The sequence below is a fragment of the Lissotriton vulgaris genome, chromosome 10 (assembly GCF_964263255.1).
Source record: "Lissotriton vulgaris chromosome 10, aLisVul1.2, whole genome shotgun sequence".
Lineage (NCBI taxonomy): Eukaryota > Metazoa > Chordata > Amphibia > Caudata > Salamandridae > Lissotriton > Lissotriton vulgaris.
Window position 1 is genome coordinate 347,334,900 of NC_141698.1, and position 20,138 is coordinate 347,355,037.

General features: G+C 44.3%; 1 long non-coding RNA gene across 1 annotated transcript in view; it reads right to left on the reverse strand.

Moving 5' to 3' along the window:
* Nucleotides 1-1,143: 1,143 nt before the first annotated feature.
* The window catches only part of LOC147685223 (uncharacterized), a 47,590-nt gene continuing 28,595 nt past the window's right edge, over nt 1,144-20,138 (reverse strand). The window contains exon 3 of the long non-coding RNA XR_015300417.1: nt 1,144-1,254. This is a non-coding gene — a long non-coding RNA (uncharacterized LOC147685223). The remainder of the gene's footprint in view (nt 1,255-20,138) is intronic.

Here is a 20,138-nt window from a genome sequence, read left to right on the forward strand (position 1 = left end):
TCCATCACTGGTCCACAGTCCTGGGTGAAGATGATGGGGAATCATCCTTGCACAGCAAGTGGCACTCTCCCATCTGCTTCTGCATGACCAGGCAACTATGCCACCATCTCAATGGACTCAACTCAGTTCTCCTATGATTTCAGAATGTGGATGTAACAATAGTTTTAAAAAATGTACACCTTACTGATGTAAATGAAGTAATGAGGCTAATAAAAGAATATAAGGCATTTATTATGCACTACAGAGAATAACTGGTGTTCCCATCAGAAAGCAGGGAGCTAACTGACTAGGCAGAACACAGTAGAAAATGACATCAGGAAAATGGAATGTCAGACTTAAAGGGATACAGCAAAACATAAGTGCAGAGAATACAACACTTACCTTGTCGCAACATCAACAGAATAGTTACACTTTTCACTTTGTAAATATTATTATACAGCTTATAGAGCGCCGGGTTACTCCAACGGAGTGTCCCCACGCTAGAACACCAGATTAGTACCCAGCAGCTGGGCCAAGCCCACTCCCACATGAGTTTAGCTTCTAAAAAAATGAATAAAGGAAAGGTTAATCACCTGCGATTAAATAGCTGAAATACTGCCGAACATTTTTTTTTTAAATTCTACTTTCTGTGAGGAGTAAGTGAGTGTAAGATGGGGGATTCAAACATCCTGGTACAGCCTTAAACAGAAGAAACACACTGTTTAACACATTTTATTGTTACCTTTCTGTAAAAAAACAATATATTGACATATTTTGGACATGTACTTACATTTGTATTTTAAAATCACAAATTACAGACTCCACCCAGTTATAATCTTGTGGTAATTACTCAGATTTCATAATGGCATCTTTCATAACAACGTATACAAGTAAATTGGAAATGCGCAAATGTAAAGTAAAAAAATCAACTCTCGAGGTGTAAAATCTTTGATGTCAAGAAAATAATATGTAAATCAAGTGATATAATCTTTCTCTGAATAGCAAGTGATGTGATGTTAAACCAAATTGCAGCAGATTTCAATCGATATAGTTATTTTTAATGGAGACATTCATAAGTGAATCGCTTCTTGGCATGTGAAATACCTGGTTGCCTTCTTCGGACTTACTGTCATTCTAATGAATGCAACATGAACTAAACGTTATGGACAACGGGGTGTTATTTTCCATTCACATCTGAGATATCACTTCATCTTTTCTTTGTAGTTTTTCTGCATTCTGGCCTTCATTCAATGGTCCATTTCGCACAGGCAGGGCCTAAACAAACATTTGTGATATGTCAGAAAATCAAGAAGCAGCAGAAATACAAATGATATGAAACAACTATAAAGTATAGCTTAGAAATAGGAATGCCTAGAATAAGACGTTTTTACTGCTTAAATCAAGACAATTAGTACATGATTAAATATGATGTGTTATATAAATAAAATAGATGTACGCTTCCAAAGATCATTTTGAGACTTTTTTAAGAAGCATTGAATGGAAGTCTATGTTTTATTTCTATACCATTTGCCTACATTGACAAACAAAACGAGGCAATGTTTGCTCCTCTATTAGCATGTCAATCACATTTCATGATGATTCAACATATGGGGCCAGATGTAGGAGAGGAAATACCAGTCGGTAACGGCCGAATTCGGCCGTTACCGACCGGTATTTAGGAATCAGCATGTAGGGGCAGTATTTTACAGAATCAGTAAATTTACCGATTCGGTAAATTTACCGATTCTGTAAAATACCGAATCGGTAATTTTACAGATTCGGTAAATCAAGAGGCAGGTGGCACTCCACAGAGTGCCACAGGCCCTTAAGAGTCGGTATTTTACCACCCAATCCTATTGGGTGGTAAAATACTGAATCCAGGTGTGCATTCACATCTGTGCATGCACACCTGTGCCATGTGACAGACAGACAGACATGCCCTTAGGGCATGTATGTGTGCCACATGGCACACAAGCCTGCACTTGGGGTGCTAGAGGGTGTCAAAGTGACACCCCCTGCACCCTTGCTGGATTCGGTATTTACAGATTCGGTAAATACCGAATCGGTATTTCCCATTGATTCCTATGGGCTCCAAAGCCCATAGGAATCAATGGGGAATACCGATTCGGTATTTACCGAATTGGTAAATACCGAATGTTACAGAATCGATAATTCAAAATAAAAAATTACCTACATCTCCCTCCTTCTAATTTACCGATTCATAAATACCGAATCGGTATGATTCGGTATTTAAGAGTCGGTAAATTAGATGTACCTACATCTGGCCCCTGGGATAATACTGAACACACTCTGAAAATAGTGTTTTCCTTTGCCTACATAGCCTTTTTTTCGCCAACTAACAGAAAATAATCAGACAAATCAACAGCAAGGCCTAATCAGTTTGTAGTTTAGCTTGATGTTGCTTCTGATGGTCTAGCTTTGGACTAATTTAGTGACCGTTGCCCTAAATCACTATATTTTTCTGTTTTTTGTATGACATTTTAATTTTGATGTAATTGCACCCAGCTTTTTTTGCTTTTTATGGACCTGAATTAACGGTACTTTTTAACTCTAGGCAATGAGGGACTGCCAAACACCTTATCAGCACTTGTTGTTTCCCCTGAGCTCAGATAACAGGTTGGATGGTGTAAAAGTTACATACTTTTCACAGATTTACTAACATTTTGCGTTTTGGTTTTGCCAATTTTTTGCCACAACGCAAAATGCTATTCAAGATTTACAAAGTCATGCAAGGGCCGATTTGTGTCGCCTTCAGTGGCTTTGCATTGGGCAGGCGTTGCATGGGTGAAGCATGACTGTTCCCATGCATCCACACACGTATTTTGCCACAAACCCAGATTTACTAAAGGCGGTAAACCTGGGTTTGTGGCAAAATTGTTTCCCTACCCCAGAGAGGCGTAATGTTGTTTCCTTTTTCCATGTATGCTACATTCTACAGCACATAGATAACTATGCCTCAAAGTATTGTTCTTATGTAGGAAGATATACCTTCCTGCCCATTTGAATGCTAAATCTGCCATTAAGTAAGGCAGTTGTGACTGTTCTTCAGAAATCGTGCCCCTGCTGTAGTTGATAACTTGTGCAGTGCTTACAATCATGCTTCTTTTTAACTTTGGCTTAGGGAGAACTAGAAACCGCGCTCTCACTACTAATAGGCGACTGGCAAAAATAAACATTGTGAGTTTACGCTGATTTTTTTATTCTATCTGTTAGAGGAATCACTTTTAAAAGGTTGATATACATAATTGCTGACTTCTGGTGCCTGGATTGCTACCAACATTAATTACTTTCCTTCACATTTTCCTCGAGTCCTGGAAAGGTGTGAGGAGGTGTAAATAGACACAAACCTAGGCACCTCCCAGGGCAAAAGACATCAGCAGCTTTGCTCCCTTTATTTCTTACAGTCATCAATCAAGAGAAGAATATCATGGATGAGATACCTATGCAGGTTAAAGAACTGGTAATTGGTGGTTTCCTTCTGCTTAAGGAACATCTTTAGGTGAGAAGGGTGACATTTATGCCAGGTCCGCACACACAAAGAACTCTGTGCCTTTTCAGTTAGCAATTGCACATCATAGTGGCAAAGATCCAATGGATCCTTTGAAGTAAGAGTGTCAAACAGAGAGGCAGTCACCATACTGTCTGAAAGGGGTAACACAGCGCTGATCGTAAGGGGTCGGTTTCACTTTGATCATGAAACAGTTAGAAGAGGTAGGCATGGGTTAGGAATTGGAAGCAGGGAGAAAGATACTCAGGTATTTGTCAAACTTGGGAATAAGGCCTTGAGGGATTTATTTTGCCATAAGTCACAGGAAAGGTTCAGGGAGATAGGAGAGGATTGTGATGGAATTTTAGCTACAATATTTGGAGCTCAACCTGCATTTGTGCCTTTGCAACAAAAGTTGCAATACAGTTTTCGACATAAAATAGATTCTCAAATTTTCGAGGCAGTGCAGAAACCTCAACTAGGTCCACTATGCTCTGTCCACGGAACATGGAAATGACGCCTACTTGAAGGCAATAACTCATAAATATAGCGTCCTGACAGCCCAGGTACTCACCAATAACTATGCCACACACAGAGAGTAATTTTTATTCTGCAGCGTTTATGTCAGAAATCAACATTCTAAGCTTGCCTTCAACTCATCTCTCCAACAATTACGTCAGGGGACTACGGTGTATAGTGGTAACTAAAAGAATTCCAGCGTTCTTTTATTTACAAGGCACTATCTCTACCACTTTGTTAAATAAAAAGTTACAACTTTTCAAAATAAATAAAAAAAACATATGAATACATTAAATTCATAAAGCAATACATATATATATATATATACAGGCAATTATAATTTTTCAATCAAGCGAAGCATGCTCCTGAATCACACTGGAACCCAGGAACTGGCAGTTGAAGTATCTTTGATCGTGCCAGTGAGGTGGAATCATCAGCATTCGCAGTCTTTAACAGTCTGTCTGGCCCCAGTCTCTACATTGACATTGATGATTGGTGAGTGATGGGCCACATGTCAAAAATGAGAGGAATCTCTCATAAGGGACTTTCCAGGACTGTGGGCAGCTACCATGTGTCCTTTGGTGTTAGTGATGGTAAAGGGCTCAGCCTCAAAATTATCATCAGACTTTCTTTTCTTGTGTTGTCTGGCAAGCACTCGATCTCCTCTTGTAAAGTCATCACCTGTCAGAACATCTTTTAATCTTCTGTTTGCGACCAATGTCCTTCGTATGAATATCTTCCTCGTTCTTCGATCTGAGGTGGTCCATTGGGACAGCTTCCTCGTCCTGGTTCTTCCAAACATGAGAGTGGTAGAGCTTTCATCTGTTGTTGAATGAGGGGTCAAATTGTAAGTTTGAAGAGTAGTGTTCAAAACAACTTTGAGGTTGGGCTTCTCAATGCAGCAAGCTGATAAGCTTTCTTTAAAGTACTCATGAGCTGTTCTACCAGGTAAGTGGCTTGATGCCAAAGAGGATTACGTTTTTGATGCTTTATATTGAGGTGAATTAAAAAGTCTTTGAATTCTTGCCTATTAAAAGATGGACCAGTGTCAGATTTTATGACTGTAGGTACACCCCATGTCACAAAGATGGCGTCAAATTTTTGAATAAGCTTTTAATGTGTAGTGAATAAAAGGTCTTCTACCAATGGAAACAGGAGTATTCATCAACAATGACTAGAAGGTGATGTTCTCAAGAGGACCAAATAAACCAATAGGAATTCTCTCCCAAGCATGATGTGGCAATTCTGATATGTTTAAAGGGTGCTGAATTGTTTAAGACAAAAGACAGTTGCCTACATGACAAGCCATGAATTTGTTTTAGATCCTTTCATCAAGGTAAGGAAACCAGACTTAGTCATGGAGAGCTCTATTGGTGGCAGCTATTCTTCCTCAATGTCCCTCATGGATGATGTCAATTACTTTTTTCATCGTAGACTCTCAGGAATACCAATTTGTGTACTTTGTAGAATGAGGCCTTCTTGAGTCACTGAAAGTTCCTCTCTTACATTTTTGAACTTCAAACACTCATTGTCATTAATGAGAGGTCCAGAGTGCTGACTGATGAGCAATAATGTCTTTAACTTTAACATGTGACTATCTTGGCGCATGGCAGTGACAATTTGTTCTAAAGACATGGCAGATGGTGCGCTTGAGTTTACAATAAAATAGATGTAGCCCTCCACTGTCTTAGATGGGATACCAGGGCACTGTAATGTCACTCTTGAAAAATATCCAGCAGGATTCTGATCTTTCCCTGGATGATCAAGAACAGAGTAGTTGTATTCTTGCAACCTCATACCCCAATGCTCAATTAGAGGAGGCATTTTGGCTTTGGGATTGCCAAATATCATCAACAGTGCTTGATGGTCAGTCACAACTGTGGAAGGCTTTCCGTACAAAAATACATGGAAATATTCAGAAGCTCAAACCGCTGCTAAACTTTCTTTCTCAGGTTGCGAGTAAGCACGTTTCGTTTTGACAGGCTTTTACTGACGTATGCAAACAATATGTCTCCAAGCACTACAAGGCTGTTCATTTTGCTGTGCAAGGATTGCGCCTAATCTGACAGGGCTAACGTCAACTACAACCTCTGTATGACGCTTGGGATCAAAGTAGGCCATTTCTGTGGCACTGTCAATACCTTGCCTGATTTTGGAGAAGCTCTTCACACTTTCACAAGATTTATGACATATTCATTTTCATTAATTCTTGTAACTGTGCACTGACCGTAGCAAAGTCTTGTGTGTAGCTAGAACAGTAACTGGCCATTCCAAGATATGATCATGACACAGAAATGTCTTGTGGGGGATTTTCAGTGGATAATGTGTGCACTTTAGCTGGATCTAGTTTCATACTCCCATCAGAAAAACATAGACAAAAACAATTTGGAAAAGGGGGTGGTGATGAACAGAGTGTCTGAATTGAGCAGACCACTCTTACCCAGTCCAAAGATCAGGGCTTGATCCATCACCGTTATTTATCTCACTGCCCCATCCCAGCTCAGAATCTGGCTATATGCAAATCAGTCTGTCCCTGGCCCAGTGCATCATGGGAACAGGGCAGACTAAACTACCAAGCCAATTCTTCACCAGAAAGGAGACAAGCTACCGTGGACCGGTTTCTGGCATTTCAGCCGTCTTCGGCCCGGCTTGCTTGAATCCTGATGGAGCAGTGAGAAAGGGACTCATGTCTGAGTATACCCTGCCACACCTATAGTGGCCAAAAACGATTCAGAAAAGGGGGTGGTAACTGTGCACTGACCGTAGCAAAGTCTTGTGTGTAGCTAGAACAGTAACTGGCCATTCCAAGATATGATCATGACACAGAAATGTCTTGTGGGGGATTTTCAGTGGATAATGTGTGCACTTTAGCTGGATCTAGTTTCATACTCCCATCAGAAAAACATAGACAAAAACAATTTGAGCTGTTTTTGTGGAATTCACATTTGTTAGCTTTCAAAGTTAAGTCTGCAACATTCAGCGACCAACATACTTGCATGAGAACTTTGTTATGCTCTTTCTGTATGACTCTGGAAGCAAATATGTCATCACAGTAGTTAAATGCATTTACTATAGGCTGTATGATACGCCAAATGACGTATTGGAAACGTTCGGCAGCAGAGGATACACCAAATCTCAAATGATTATAGTGACACAGACCAGTATGCGAAGAAAAGGTTGAAATGTACTTGGATTTTTATTCAAGTTCCAATTAGTGATTTTTTTTATTTAAGTCGAGTCAAGACAAGAACTTTCACCATTCAATTGAGTTATCATATCAGCAATGCGCTTACTGGGATGTCTCTCTCACTCAATTGTCTTGTTGGCTTGACGCATGTCAACCCATATGTGTACAGCTCCTTCACTTTCTCTTTTAGGCACAACTACAATGGTAGAAACCAATGGAGTCGGACCAGGGGACTGTTCAATGATGCCATGTTTAAGCAACAAATTAAGTTCCTTTTCAACAGTTTCGCACAAGTGAAACGCAATTTGTTTGTGTCTTTGAGCAACATGATAAACATCTTAATTGATATGTAACCCTACTTTCATTGTTTTGAGTTTTCCTAACCCATGAAATAGTGAAGGAAATTGACTTACAATTTAATGATGTGCTTTCATATCATAGTTCACTGATATCAGTCCCATATCAGCAGCAGTGTTGAAGCTCAACAAACAGGCCCTTGAAGCTGTTCCTTAAAGTTCATAAATCAGTGCTTGTCCCACAGTTTTCTTATGTTTAACTGTGGCTACAAATGAACCTAGACTCTTTAAGGGCGTCGAAGCAGCCAATGTGTATATTTTAGTTTTTGATTTTGTAAGTTGTGGTAATGGAGACAGTTCTTGATACTTTTCCTTAGGCATGATGTTTATTGACGCACCGCTGTCAATTATGAAAGGTATCCAACACCCATGTATTTTTAGAGTGATCTTCAAACAATGTTTAAATGTTGTTGGTGCTTTTTGGTGTCGATTTTTCTTCACTGTGGATTTGCCCTCACATTATACCAGTCCCACTTGTGCATACCTTTTTGAAGAAAATATCGACTTGCACAATTGTCATTGTCACTTTCACTAAAAACTGATGCTGTGGAACTCTTTGTCGATGATTTAGAAAACAAGCAACTTCATTTGGTGTTGATTTGCCTCTGTTGATGTGAACACTTGGCTTGTGGAAGCATGACGTACAAATTAAGGTAGCGCTCCATCGGCCCTTTTGTCTTCACGCTGTGACGCACCTATTTTTCTCTTCACTTTTCAAGTGGTCACTAAATGGCTTGCTTCACCACAGCCAATGCATATCTGTCCAATGGCAGGACATTTACCTTCAAGTAGGAATGACAGTCCACATCTGTAACATGTTTTCTTTTTCTGCGGAGACATCGATTTGTGTCCCTCAGGCTTGTACTTTGGCTTACTTTATATGCTCATGACTGATGGCCATTAGGTGCCTCTGGCCTTCATGCCAGTCCCTTGATGACCAGCAGGCTCTACTGCATGAGCAAACCTTGAGAACGTGTTTTAAGATATGAGTTTCCTTCAGCATTCATCATTGAAAGGTATCTGACGTACATCCATCGATTACTCAGAGGCTGGCAGCTTCTTCATCATTAAAGTCATTGAATTTAAAGTGTTTCACCAGAACATCCAGTCTCTCAACAAACTCCTGTCCTCTAGCGTTCCTGAATGAATATGTATCTTTCAAAATCCACATAAACATGACACTTAAGGCTATTTTGATATGATTGTATGCCACTTCACCTTCTTGTGGTATCTTTCTTATGGCATCTTTCACTCCTTCACCAACAATGGTCCTCATATATTTTATAATCTTTTTATAGTTATTTTTCATCTATTGCATCTATGAACTCTTCAAATGTCTGTATCCATGCCGTTCATCTATTGCCACTATTTTTGGCAGTATCAAATGCAGTTGGTGGTTGTAAAAATGCAGCAACATTAGTGGACAGTTGTGGTCATTCAATTGCTTCTTGTGAAACTTGATCAGGCAGTGCTTCACTAGCGCCTTGTGACGTTCGGACTTTGGGGTCAGCATTAATGATTGTGGAGCTTCGATTTCACCTTGGCTCTCCATCAGAACTCTTTATTTGAGGGCAGTCTAGGAAGTTGTTCTGAGCCCCTACCTTGCAACTTTGGTGGTGGGCCCCTACGTTTGGGGACAACTCCACTAGCACAGCCCCCACCCCTCTTTCTGGGTCCACCCTGCAGCACATTGTGGCACGATGATTCATGAATGGTTTAGGTAAGCAGATAAACTGTGTATGCTAGTAGTCCATGAAGGCAGATCATGTTATGAAATTTGGGTTGATTTGTACTTAAAAGTTTCTTTGCAAACAGCTGGTGAAACTCTGTTTCGTAGCATATGAATTTCAGGTTAATCTGTACTGAACTATTGCTGTGTGCTGCTATCGTAACCTAGTTGCATCTGCCTTTAGCGTTCTTACTTCGTATAGCAGATGGCATTCATTTATGTAATGGTGCAGTACCTTTTATTTGCAGCAGTTTCATTCAATTCCTGGCCACAATACATAGACCTTACAATGTTGCTTTCGTTATCTTTAAGCGTTTTACACAGGCTGGCATTGCTCTGAGACTCCACCAGTGCCAGAGTCGATTCTACAGTTTACTGTACCACAGTAATCTCTCTTTGGTACAACTTTCAATGTGCGGGCTTTCCATCCCCTATCTCGCCGCCATTTGTAGCATCCTGCCAGTCCAATAATTCACCAATAACTATGTCACCAACGTGTAAGTCAGAACTCAACATTCTTATCCTGCTTTTAACTTCTCTCTCCAACGGTTACGTCACTGGCCTACTGTGTACAGTGGGAACCAAAAGAGTTCCAGCATTCTTTTATTTACAAGACACTACAATAAAGACCTGAAAGCCCATGACTTAATTAAATCTAGGCCTTTTGAAGCTTAACTGCACTACTTAGAAAATTGCCTACACACGCAAGTTTAAAAATCCTTAAGCATCAGGAGGTGTAGCATAGCAGGCTACACTTATATGAAGTTTAAAACTTTTTAAGGAGGTATTACAAATCTTTTTCTTGGCCAGGTAAAATGCAGACAAAGGAATACAAAATTGTCAATTGTCTGGGACGATGTTTTATTGCACTCAGAGGGAGGTTAGAGAACTATAAGCAGACTAGGCCTTGGGAAAGCTGATTCATTGTACTAAGAGATTAACCCTAAACCTTGCCAATAACTGGCAGTGCGAGGAGGAGCTTCGCGGGCAACCAAGATGGCCGCGTAAGCTCGGAGCTCCGCGGACCCTCCGACCCTCCGCAAATATCCTGTTGGAAATCCTGATCCACGTTAGTGGATTCTACTTGGTGGATGGTCGCAGACACGGGAGCAGCTTTCCGCTTCTAAATCGGTGGTTCCTAGGCGAAGCTACGTCGAGCTAAACTCCGTGCCAGGGATGCGCCATTGTCTCTTGGGTGGCTGCTGCCTTCGCCGACGCTCCGCATGACTGGAATGCGAAGCGGTTGTTTGTGGTCCCTGCTGGCGGAGTGCCTGTAGCTGCGGAGTTGCCTACTACCGGCCTGGTGCGATTATTGACATTGCCTCTGCTCTGTTCGTGTGTTTCTTTGTTCGGATGGTGTAGCCCTTTGTCCTCCTTGGACCCAACATGGCGGGCAGAGGGGACCCCGACAAGACGTCGAACAGAGGTGTTCGTAAAGACCTTCATCGTGCGAGCTCGCCCGAAGGCTCTGAGCCAACCCTGAGTGACGTTATGGGTGCCATCGCGGGCATTCGGTCTGAAATGCAAAAACAACATGAGGTCCTGACTCACAAGGTGGACACTCTGGCTGTGGACCTCAACCTTATCAGGGCTGACCTGGGAAAAACCAACTATCGAGTGAAGTCTCTTGATCTCAAGACCTCGAGCCTAACTACCGATGTTTCGGACCTACAGACGGAGGTCCGGACCCTGAGACTGGCCAACGACCAATTTTCTAGAAGGCTGGAGGACTTTGAAGGACGTGCCAGGTGGCAGAATGTCCGTATTATTGGTGTTCCGGAGGGAGCGGAGGAGGCGGCAGTGGACCTTTTTGTGGAAGACCTGGTGCAGACGCATCTCGCACCTTCTGGCCTGAGCAACTTCTTCTCTGTGGAGCGGGCCCATCGGGTCCCGGGCGGCCCGCCGAAACCGGGTATGGCGCCTAGACCCATCATTGCCGGCTCTTCAACTTTAGAGACCGGGACGTGATCCTTCAGGCGTCGAGACGGCATGGACCGCTCAAATACCAGAACTCTGAGGTGCACTTCTATCCGGATTTCACCAGGGCTGTGCAGAGACAGCGTCAGAGTTTCGCAGGGGTGAAACGGCGCCTAAGAGACATGGGCTTTAAATACTCGATGCTGTTCCCTGCCAAACTTCGTATTGAGCACGAGGGCCGTGCCCTGTTTTTCGATGTGCCGGACAATGCAAGCGACTGGCTGGACACTTTGCCACAATGTCGGGAAGAACAAGACGAGCATTCCAGAGGCGCAACTGGTGGTTCCGACCTCTAGGACTGGTCTCTACTGAGCTGATCATGGTGGTTGGTGTCCCTGCTGTCTGTGACTGCTAATACCAATGTTACTTCGATTTGGATGATTCTCCTGGTGTTTACATGGAGGGTGGCGGGAGGGGTTTGCGGAGATTCCTTACTCCTCTGGGGACTTTTTGTAGACTAGTTCATGGGGCGACAGGCACACTGCTGGTTGGGGGGTTTTTTAGTCTGCTGCAGGGTTGCAGGGTGGGGGGTGGTGATGGGAAAGTTTGTTTGTTTGTTTACTTTTCTCTCTTTCTATCTCTTAGGCAATGGGTCGTATACACTGTTCAGTTTCACTTGTTGTTGAGGTTTGCTGGGGTTGGGTGGGGCTGGCGACACGATGATGGGGGGTAGGAAACTACGAGTACTCAGTTGGAATGTTAACGGGTTGGGTGACCGCATCAAGAGGGGGGTCGTGATTCAACTGATTAAACGCCACATGCCCAATGTTGTTCTCCTTCAGGAGACACATCTGGTTGGGCACACATGTAAAGCACTCAATCGAAAGGGATACAAAATGGTGGCCCACTCGGGGTTCTCCTCGGGATCTCAGGGGGCGGGAGTTCTTGTCCGTACGTCCCTTCCACTTGAGGTCGACGTCACTCTGATAGATGAGAGGGGGCGATACGCCACAGTGGCGGGACGGTGGGAGGGGCGTGCCCTGACATTACTTTCAGTTTACGTTCCTCCGGGCTTACAATCTAGCACTTTCCAAGACCTTGGTGGCGCCATTTTAATTTTGCCTGCTGGTTTGTTGGTAATAGGGGGTGATTTCAACTCGGTTTGCTCCGGCTCCTTGGACCGACATCCGCCTAGAGACCTCCGGGGCTCCCAACTGTGGTTGCCATCTTTCCTTGAGACTATGGGATTGGTGGATAGCTGGCGGCTTTTACATCCCACGCTTTGTCATTTTTCCTTCCATTCCGGCGCCCAAGGTAGTCTTTCCCGGATAGACTATGTTCTTACATTGGCTGCACATGCGCCTGCTGTTTCTGAGGCCCGTTTTCTGGCGCGGGGCATTTCCGACCATTCCCCGTTGTGGGTCTCTTTTGATTTTGACATTGTTTTGTCAGATCGGCCGGTGGCTGTTAATCCATTGTATTTTCGCAATCCCAAGACTCGCAATCTCTTGGCCAAGGCCATCGACCTCTATTTTTCTGAGAATGGGGGATCGGTTGGTTCGGCCGCGACTCTGTGGGAGGCGTTTAAGACTGTCTTGAGAGGTGAGACTTTCGCTCCTATAGCGGAGGCCCGTAGAGTCAGGGATGCCAATTTGGTGTGCATCGAGGAGGAGATCATGGAACTTGACTCCCAGTTGGAGACAGAACCTGATCCCGCTCTCCTGCATGACCTTTCCCTCAAACAGTCGGAATACCGTGACCTTGCCACGAATGCAGCCCTTACCTTAGCTAAGGAACAGCAGGGTCGTATATACGACGTTGGCGATAAGGCTTGGAAGTTGCTGGCCTGGCTGGACAGGAGAGAGATGGCTAGCCGTGTCGTACCCGAGATAATGGGGGATGACGGAGTTGTCATCTCTGATCCCAGCGCTATTGCCGAGTCCTTTGCTGATTACTTCCGAGGCGTTTACACCTCTGTTTCGGGCCGGTCTGAGATTGATTCGACAGCGCTTCTCTCGACAGTCGAACTTCCCTGTCTTTCGGACGAGGAGCGCGACGACTTGGACAGGGACATCTCTGTTGATGAGATCGCCCTTGCGATCCGCTCATTGCGATCGGGCAAGGCACCTGGCCCTAACGGCATCCCGGTTGAGATATATAAGATCAGGCCGGATGTGGTATCTCCACACCTGCGTAACATGTTTCTGGAAGCGCGGGACGCCGGCCTACTTCCCTTAGACCAGAGGTTGGCCACCATTGTGGTCATCCATAAGGAAGGGAAGCCGAGAGACTTGTGTCGCTCTTATCGTCCCATTTCTCTCCTTAATGCTGAGCCTAAGGTCCTCGCCAAGCTACTCGCTAATCGACTGATTGGGGTTATTGGCGACTTAGTGCACCCGGACCAGTCGGGCTTTATTCCTCATCGCAACACTGCCCTTAACCTGCGTAGACTCCATGGCGCCCTGGCCAGGGCCCACACCCTGGAGGAGCCGGCAGTCCTTGCTTCCTTGGACGCCACGATGGCTTTTGACTCTCTCGAATGGAGTTACCTCTGGGCGGTGTTGACGAAGCTCGGTTTTGGCCCGGTGTTTATTGGCTGGGTGAAGCTCCTCTATGCTGACCCACTGGCTAACGTTGCCGTCAATGGCCGCATCTCGGCATCTTTTGCCCTTCATAGGGGCACCAGACAGGGCTGCCCCTTGTCGCCTCTTCTGTTTGCGCTCGCTCTTGAGCCGCTTGCGGCTATGTTGCGCACGCACCCGGATCTGCATGGTATAAGCTGGGCCCCTGGTTTCGAGGACAGAATCTCTCTCTATGCCGATGACATTCTGCTCTACCTCACCTCCCCTTGCAAGTCACTTATTGTGGCATGCGATGTACTTAGACTTTTTGGCAGGTACTCTGGCCTCGTTATTAACTGGGCCAAGTCCTCCCTATACGTACTGAAAGGGGACACACCATGCCTCCCTAGAGGCTGTAACATCCAGGTGGCCAGCCAGGGCTTTAAATACCTGGGGATTTACATCTCTGGTAATGCGACGGTGAGATACGACCACAACTTGCTTCCCCCTCTTCTGCGCCTCCGGCGTGACGTGGAGGGTTGGCGCAAACTCCCCCTCTCTCTACTTGGACGCGCGGCATTATTCAAGATGATGTCTTTGCCCAGGTTTCTGTACGCCCTGCAGAACACCCAAGATCCGGTCCCCGCCCGCTACTTTCGGGAGATTGAGAGCCTTCAACGTGCCCTGCTCTGGGACGGCCGTCCCCGCGTCGCTATCACGAAGCTCACACTTCCGTGGTACGACGGGGGTATCGCAGTACCAGATGTGCGCAGGTACTACTGGGCCTCCCAACTGGCGGCTATCAATCATGGTTTCTACGGTCCGGAAAACAACCCCGGCTACGCCATCGATAAGTGGCTTTTGGGTGGCGGCAATTACTACAGGGCGCTGTACTCGAGGTCTCTGGATGGGCGGATGTCGGGTCCAACGAGAACTGCGGTCCACATCTGGCGGACGATCACCAAGGCGCAGGGCTGGCAGGGCAGGCTGACTAAATTCTCCCCTTTGTATGATTCCGATATTTTGGGCAAACTATGGCACACCAAGGGATTTGATAAATGGGACCTCATAGGAATTTCCAGGGTGGATGATATGATCTCGAAGGGCGAGATTAAGACCTTCTCCCAGCTACAGGTTGAGTATCAGCTGGGCGGCACGGAATCTTTCCGTTATGCCCAGCTGCGACACGCGCTACTCTCTGCTAAGCCGGCAGACCGGGCGATTCCAGAAAGCTCCCCGCTGGAGGACAGGGTGTTGGACGGTCATATGCCTGACAGTGCTATCTCACTGTCGTATAAGAAATTAATTAATGTTCGCACTGACCTCCTCCTCGGCGTGCGGGATCAGTGGGTGCGTGACGGCCTGGAGATCGACGACGAGGACTGGCAGAGCGCTGTGTCTTCCCCTAAGGAGGTCGCCATTTCCTCTCGTCTTCGGCTAGTGCAGTTTAAGATCTTGCACAGGGTGTACGTGACTGGCCCCCGGCTTGTGCATATGGGCTACTCGATCGATGGGCTCTGCCGCCGTGGCTGTGGCGCCTCTGCTACTTTCCTGCAAATTCTTTGGGAATGCCCCATCATAGCTTCTTACTGGAGACGTGTGCACCGGATTATGGATGAGGTGACTGGGGTGGTGGCAACTGCGGAAGCTAGGAGATCTCTCCTCAACATCTGGGAGCCATCCGATCACAATGTGGCTCAGACGCAGTGGGTGACCCTTGGCAACATGGTGGCCAAACGCGACATTGCGCAGAAATGGGGGGCTCCGACGGCTCCCCTGGTGGTACAATGGAAAGCCAACATGGATTGGTGTATGTTTAGGGAAAAGATGGTCTATGTTGCCAGGGGTAAGCCCAAAAAGTGGTCGAAAGTGTGGGGGGCTTGGAATGCTTACAGGGGTGATGTTTGCTTGCCCCCGGAACCTGTCTCTTTGGAGGAACATTTGTCACCATGACCTGTGACACCAACTGTGATACGTTATACTGCTGAATCCTGTTTCTTCTTTTTCCCCCCCTTTATCCTGGTCTATTCTCCTGTACTCGTGCTTCTGTGCACGCTGTCCCCCTGCCCTGTTCCAACACCTCGAAGGCTTCTTCTACTCCATTGCCACTCTTTCACGCCCTTGGCGTTTTCTTCTTTTCTTGTTCTATGTTCTCTTTACTACATAAAATATAAAAACAACCTTCACTGTACTGTTGCAATTGTTCTTGCACTATTGCTCTCCTGATTCACCGTACTGCCTTGCCTCCGGGATGTTAGGCTGAATAGCAGTGTGCACTTTTTCAATAAAGGGTTTAAAAATTAAAAAAAAAAAAATAACTGGCAGTGCTAAGCTTTAGTCACCCATGTGATTTGATTTAATTTATATATTTTTAAAGCGCAAGCAAATACCCGGAGGCATCTTGGCGCTAAGTGACAGGGTTAGTGAGCAGGTTGCAGATGCTTTGGCTAAAAAGCCAGGAAATTAGGCTTTACAGGGCAAGCTGGAATACTATTGGCTGAAGAGCCAGGTTTTCAACGTTTTTCAAAACAAGAGCAGGGATGGAGCTGCTTTCAGTCCTAAAGGGAGCAAGTTTCAGTTCTGTGCAGTGTAAATGACACAACTCCTGCTTCTTCAGGAGGAAAGCTTGTTGGAGGGAACAGCCACATTATTAAATATTCAACTCTAAATAGCACAAAGGCTATAATGACTGCTTTCCATAGATCACATTTCTTGGTAACACGCAAGGTGTAAAAGGAGGTAGAGATCACTTGATTGACTTTTCCGTGTATGGGAGTCTGTTATCAATTTAAACACCAAGATTTCTCATTTATTTTACTCGGATCGTAGGAGAACCAAGTTTATCTGGCAACCAAGCAGGAGACCAGAAAGAGGTGTTGTTATCAAATAGGAAGATTTCAATTTTTGAGAATTTCAATTTAAGACAATTGTCCATCCATTGGCTCACAGTACTCATACAGTTATGAAATATGATGCTCATGTCTGAGCCTTTGCTAGAGAGAGAGATCATGATCTGGGTATGACAACGTACGACAACAATAACAACGCAAAAGATTTCATTAGAGATGTGACGTACATGTTGAAAATAGTTAGGCTTAAACCCGAGCCTTGTGGAACCCCACATGGTACAGAAAAAGGTTCAGATGTAATATCTTTTAGGAAAACAGATTGACCATGGTCAGGAATGAGTTCAATAGTGAGAACACAACACCCTCAAATCCCTACCCCCCAAACGGTCAATCTAGAGATCATGATTGACCATGTCGTACGCTGCAGATAGGTCAGGTAGGACAAGGGCAGTATTTCCGCCCTTGTCCACGGATGCCTTGTTTACCTCTGTGGCCACTATTAGTGCTGACTAGGTATAATGGCCTTGTGCAACCTAAATTATGTGTCATCCAGCGAAAGAGTGTCATCCAAAAAGGCTGTCAGTTGCAAATTTATAAGCTTTTCGACAAGCTTGGCTGGGCAAGACAGCCTCGATATAGGTCGATGTCAAGTACCGTTCAGTTGGAAGTACAGTTTTCATCAAGCAATGGACATCAGCAGCAGGTTTCTGTAATTTTTTACCTTCCCTTAAAGCAGCAAACCCACTCATAATCTGCTTTAGTTATCATTTTGCAGTATGAAATAAATAAATCCGGGCGACCTAATGTAGTAAGCTCTGATGTGATATATTTGAGCTATGAGATTGCTCTTACATTGTCCAGGGTAGGACAGTCCCTAATAATCACTCTGTTCAAGATTGGCTCATTCTTGTACCATACAGATATCTACTGTAACAGTGTGACAGTATCCAAGATATATTTAGGACCCAATTCCTCATCGGCAAGAAAGGTTGAAATACTTTGCAAAACAGCCGCTATACGCCTGGCAAACCTATTCTCCTCAACCTAGATGACACTTAGATCTTGTAACCCCTATATATCCCTACCATAGCATGTGGCAGATACACATTTGGAGTTGTAGACTAGGAGAAGGGACTTAATTGGTTTCTTACTCAACCCTATGCCAAAATCCATGACTGTTCCCCAGGAGCGAACATTAACCTTTTTGAAGTGAACAGAGGTCCCATAGTGTTTCTATAATCAAACAAAATATCCAGGGAGCTCAAAGTATGACCTTGTGTAATTCTTATTTATTACCAAAAAGCTTTATTTTTAGTGGGCTAAGCACTGATGACCAATACATATGATTATGTGTGCTTTATGGAGAGATCTAAATGACCCATCAACATCTGCAAAGGTTTTAAGTAACATTTGCATCCCTATGGCTGTCCATGAAATTAGAATGGCATCATCTGCATAAAGCAGAACTGGTAACTAACTGGAGCCCATATCGGAAACATCATATTTTTTGTCTAGCAACAGTACCTCTAAGCGATTAGTATAAATGGTGAACAAGAATTGTGCCAGGATACACCCCTGCATAACAGCTCATTTATGGAAAAAGATCTTGTAAAACAACGATTCCACCCAACCCTCACAGACGCACACATGTCCCTATGAATGTCCCCCAGGAACAACGTTTTTGAAAATGGGCACAATGATGGATTAAGCCCATGAACTAGGAGGACCTGACAACACAGCATCATTTAGTACCTTGAATAACAAGTGGGCCGGATTATCGAATCACTCCTAAACAGATCTAATGCAACTCAGGCAGAGCCCATTGCCTTATTTTCAGCTAATCTCAATATATCACTCACAACTTCTTCAGTAGCAAAAGAGAGTTTGGAGTTTCTCAACTGTTCCAGCATGGCAGGTTGGATTAAAGGATCTGTCCCTACATCAAGGGAGTAAATATGTTAAAAATGATCAAACCATTTATCCTCGTCTATCACTGAGGTCAAAATTGGCATGTCTTCAGCTCCTAGAATTGGACTGTGAAGAACCCTCCAAAAGTGGCACCATCATGATGGAGGCCTTCACTCAATAACTGACCCTAAGCATTGTCCTTAAGAGACTCTTTTCTTTTCTTAATAGCCTTTATACAAGACCACATAGAAGTTTCACCTCCCTTCTACCCCTTCGGGAATGCTTGAGGGTCTTCGTTAGATCGTGAAGGGCCTTGGGAACACACCTGATCAAACTAAAGTTCCACCCCGGTAACAGTAGGGCCTCTACTATTAACAATTAGGGAGTCCCTCACATTTTCACAGAGTATAGAAAATGCATTTCAGACATCTTGAGGCACAGAGTTGGGGTTTATGCAGCATTCAAGCTCATTACTCCTCTAACAAAACAAGTTTTCACAAAACTCCTCTGGGATCACTTTTATCCATTTCAGGCATCTGCCCTGATCCATGGGAGCTAGATGTTTGGTGCCAGGGGTCGACAGAAGCAATTTCTGACTTGAATACTTTAACAGTAATACCGGTGGATTGTAATAACTTCAACCAGACAATAGAACCCTGTAGTCAGTCAGAAAATAGGATAAAGGTGAGGACATTAATATGTATTCCATTAATATTTCACAGCCTCTACCAACATAGGTAGGAGGTCCCGAAGAGATTGGTATAACCAGATTCAAAGACTGAACTAAAAAATAGAGGGTTTTTTTCCTGGAGTTTTTTTTTGCGCAAACTTGAAGCGAAGGTATCAGGTATCGGAGCGTTTAACAAGAGCACCAGTTGCATTTCACAAGGACTCATTCATTTTTGTTAGGCACGTGGAGATTAAGGGATTTGCCCAGAATCACAAGATGTTGAGCGTCATTGCCAAGATTCGAACCTGGTTTCCAAGATTTGAGATTGAGTGCCCTAGCTGTTAGGCAACATCCTCTCCCCCAAGGGGAAATCCTTGAAGAACAGACAAACTTTTTGACAGGGATGGATAATAAAATCACCCATAGTGACTATTGTGCAAGAAAAGAGTAGAGCTTGAGCCAGAGGCTAAAGAAAAGGTCTTCTATTTCTCCTGAGCCATACCCATAGAGGCAATAACATCAGAATGGAAGGAATGACCATTAGAATTACAGTTGTTTAAATTCAACGGATTTGTTTTATTAAGGAAAGTGAAGAAAACCACCATTAAATTTGAAGAGTTTGTCTCTAACTCTTCAATCAGACAGTTCAAGGTCATTGATATTAGGATAGACCCCTGCCCCCACCTCAGCTTGCCCAGAAGAAGATGGAATAGCTGGGCGAGAGAAATTACAAAAACCATCTAAGAAGGGTATATTTCTAACTGGCAAGGTTTCTTGAAGGGCCAGTATGCATTGAGGCCTAATGAAATCTAACCAATTCAAATCATTGGCCTTCTCCTAAAGCCCTGCTATGTTCCACGACAAAAAACTAAGCTGGTCAAGCCGGTAAATATATTGCGATCAGTAGGAGTTCGTCAATTCACTTTCACAAGTGTATTGAGACCATTAAATCTAA